Genomic DNA, 4,397 nt, shown 5'->3' with positions numbered 1-4,397 from the left:
GAACTCCAGTGAACACTCTTCCTCTCCAGTACCAGAAATTCAACTTTTACTGAAAGAAATCTATTAATATTTAGCACGAACCCTTATTTTTTACCCAAGGCGCTACTCAAACAGGCAGCAAAATATCAGATGTTCTCATTGCTTGCATTTAATTAGTTTCAAAGTACGAATAGGTTCCAATTAAATGGTGCTGTATTTTCCTCGAGTGATTAAATTATGATAACGAAAATAAGCTTTTGATATCAGAAGTTTATCAAGCTTTTTTATGCTGCTTATCTGTTTGAGAACGGTAAAAGTTTTCAAATTGAATAAATCTCTGATGTTCAGTGACATGTAGAATAGAGAGACCTGGGGGTGGGGGGGGGGTGCAGGTAGATAATTCTTTGAAGTTTGCGTCACATATAGACTGGATGGTTCAGAAGGTATTTAATCACGCTTGCTTTCAAATCTTTAAGCATAGGAGTTGGAATGTTATGTTGAGATTGTACACGACATTGATAAGCCCCCTACTGGCAGACTGTGTATTGTTCTGGTCGCCCTGCTATAAGAAGAGTTTTATCAAATAGGAGAGGGCTCGGAAGAGATTTACCAGGATGTTGCTGGGACTGGAGAGTTTGTGTTATAAACAGAGACTAGATAGACTGCAACCTTTTCTTCACTGGTTGAGGGGTGACCTGAAGAGGTTTAGAAAATCATGGGGGGCATGGGTTACGTGAATGGCAGGTGCTGTTTCCTTAGGATGGGGGGTTTCAAGTTTAGGGGACATATTTTTAAGGTAAGAGGAGAAAGATTTTTAAAAGGCATGAGGAGCAATTTTCTTTTACACACAGAGAGTGGTTGTGTGTGGAATGAACTCCCAGAGGAAGTGGTGGATGCGGGTACAGTTACAATGTTTAAAAGACATTTAGATAAGTACATGAATAAGAAATATTTGGAGGGATATGGACCAAGCTCAGGCAGACAGGACTAGCTTAATTTGGGATTATGGTCGGCCTGGAGTGGTTGGACCGAAGGGTCTGTTTCCGTGCTGTACGACTCTTCTATGACTTCATTACCACCGCTGTCTTCTTGCCAGTTGAGTGGCTTGCTCAGTCTTTTCAGAAGTAGCCAAGAGGCAATGACATTGCTGTGGGTCTGGATGAAGGCGGTGAGCTAGGGAGAAGCAGGGTTGAGGCTGAGTCGGCAGAAGGGACAACAAAACTTTAGTCATGATGCATGAAATCCTTTACCTCAGCACTTACCGCCCTGCGTCCCAATTCCCAAACAGGAATTCAGCTGAGGAACACTATTCCCGATAGCCCTAATAAGCAACTTTCATAAAAAATAGGAGCAGGTCATTCAGCCCTTCAAAGACGTGCAGGTCAGATGGACTGGCAACACTAAATTGCCCATAGTGTCTAGGGATGTGTGGGCTACGTGGATTCACCATGGGAAATACAGAGTTACAGGGATAAAGTAGTGGGATGCTCTTCAGAGGGTCGGTGTGGACACAATGGGCCTAACAGCCTGCCTCCACACCGTGAGGATTCTATGATCCTATGGTTCAAGACTGTTCTTCCAATCCAGTCCCCTCGTCCTCCTTTGATTCCTTTAGTCCGAAGAACAATGTATGAACTCTTCTTGAAACTATTCAATGTATTGGCCTCAAACAGTGAATCTCACAGGCTCACCACACTCTGGGGAAGACATTTCTCCTCATCTCAGTCCCAAATGGCCTATCCCGCACCCTGAAACTGTGAGCCCTGGTTCCAGACCTCTCGGACATTGGGAATATCTTTTCCTGCGTCCTCCTCTCCAGTGGGGATTTGACATGTTCCCCATCACCGACACACACACACAAACACACACACACCACCAGCCAGTGAAGCGAACCTCCCCTAATGAGTAATAATTACATATAGTGTTTGTTGCAGACACATTGCCCAGATATTCGCTGCTGATTAAAATGCAGCTCATTTGCATATCAAATCTAAATTTATGAAGCGCAATTACAGAGCAGGAGTGGGAGCGATCAGCCTTCTGCATTCGGCAGTCATTTTTCACGGGCTTCAATTATTTGCCAGGCAAATGCAGCATTCTAATTTAAATGACATTATTTTGAATTTCACAGATGAGTGAGATCATGTGTTAACTGTTCAGTGAGAGGAGGGGGAACTGGGGGCTGGGTAGGTAATTGGAAGGTGAGTCCTACGTTCGCACTTTTTACTTCCTCACTGACCAACCCTGCTGCACACCATATCGCCATAGAGTTATACAGCACAGAATCAGACCCTTCAGTCCAACTCATCTATTATGACCAGTTATCCTAAATTAATCTAGTCCCATTTGCCACATATCCCTCTATACCCTTCCTATTCATATACCCGTCCAGATGCCTTTTAAATGTTGCAATTGTACCAGCCTCCACCACTTCCCCTGGCAGCTCATTCCATACACGCACGACCCTGTGTGTGATAAAGTTGCAAGTTGAGTCCCATTTAAATCTTTCCCTTCTCGCTTTAAACCTATGCCCTCTAGTTTTGGACTCCCTTTCCCTGGGAAAAAGACCTTGACTATTCAGACCTGCTGAGATTTTCCAGCAATTTCTGTTCTTGCTGCAGGCAAGTAGGACTAGTTCAGTTTAAGAAACCTGGCTGGCATGGACGGGTTGGGCCGAAGAGTCTGCTTCTGTGCTGTATGACTCTATGTAGTGGCAGGGGAGGACGTGGAGAGGGATGTGTGAACCTGCAGTTCATTGCTGTCCAGCAGAGGGCAGTGAGAGCACAGCCGAGCCCTCGGACCGTTTTCTCTGATAAACAAACAGAGACGCTGCCCTCTGACCTCGGGCACTCCGAGCTGGGTCAGACCAGGCCTCTGCATAAGTGCTGCCTCACTGATGACCCTGGACCCCCGCACCCAGCCATCACTCAGCTCAGGGCTCTAAACGCCGAGAGAGCAGGAGGGCGAAGGGGAAGCTCAGTGCATTTTAATGAAAATGAGCTCCAAATTCCAGTGGGCATTACACCCCCCTCCCCCCCACACCGAAACTCTGGGAAAGGCAGTTTGCACAGTGAGGCACTTAGCTGTGTGCAAACAGACAGAACCTGGCGGTTAATGGGACACATCCTCCCCTCCGTCTGCCTCTGGGCATTGCTCCAAACAAACAGGCATGAGGCGGCCTTTTATTTTGGTTACCCATCAGCCCCTGCTGCTCAGTGGCTTGTGACCAGGGAGGGAGCGGTTGCCATGGCGACCTTGCCCAGGATCCCATGCAGAATCCCCGTGCAAGGGTTCACACTTGGCTGCTGTATGAGAAATTGAGGGGACTCATCCCACCGACATGTTTAAAATAAGGAAGGGGCTTTGTTAGAGGACAGAAACATTGGTGGGAGAGGCCAGAACGAAGTGGGGAGGTGGGGAGGGGTGAGGAGGCAATAAACTTAAAATCAGGACAAGGACATTCAGACTCAAACTTCTTCACACCGAGGGTAGGGAAATCTGTGATGCAGAGGGGATGGGGTCGGAATCTATAAAACATTTCCAAACTGAGACCAAAAGTAATTAACAGGTTAAAAATCACACAGCACCAGGTTATGGTCCAACAAGTTCATTCGGAAGTACAAGCTTTCGGAGCGCTGCTCCCTCATCAGGTAGCTAGTATTTCCAAATAAACCTGTTGGACTATAACCTGGTGTTGTACACCCCAGTCCAATACCGGCACCTCCACATTATGATTAATAGGTGAGGACAATGGACGATGGTTATTCAATGGGGACGGAAACAGGCCTGTGGGCTGTGGGGTTGAGAAACACATCAGTCATGATTGAATGGTGCAGCAGGCTCGATGGGCTGAATAGCCTAATTCTGCTCTAATGGGGAAAGTCCTTTCAAATTCCTGGTCAAACTGTGTCCTTGAAGTAAACATCTAACGCTCCAGAGCACACTAACAGCACAAGCTGACTGACTGAGCTCTTGCACATCAAAGTAAGTCCTCCACCCAGTCAAAAATTATCTCGCTACACGTTGTCTTATGGTTTTAAAAAAAAGAAAATTTATTAAGTAAGCAGTTAACAAATGAAGATTTGTCAGTTACATATTAAAAGTAGCACATATTTTATCTCTTCAAGGAGGTATAATATCAAGAGATGCAGCTCCAGAAACTAATCAAATCCTTATTAACTTATCTGGTAAATACACAGTGTCTCTCTAACCACTCGGAAATACTGGTGTTCCTTTTCTCCAATCTGTCTCCAGCTGCTTTTCTCTCCATCATCTTTCTCACGTTCGAATCCCTCCCTTCCCTTCCCCAGGCAGTTCCTCCCTGATCAACAGGATTCAGGATTTCCCCATTGCCCCTCCCTCGGTAATGCCTCCCCACCTCACTCCTGCATCCTCCCACCACCCCCCCACTGTATCCG

The sequence above is a fragment of the Chiloscyllium plagiosum genome, chromosome 1, assembly GCF_004010195.1.
Source record: "Chiloscyllium plagiosum isolate BGI_BamShark_2017 chromosome 1, ASM401019v2, whole genome shotgun sequence".
In the NCBI taxonomy this organism is placed as follows: Eukaryota; Metazoa; Chordata; class Chondrichthyes; order Orectolobiformes; family Hemiscylliidae; genus Chiloscyllium; species Chiloscyllium plagiosum.
This window is presented reverse-complemented; position numbering follows the sequence as displayed.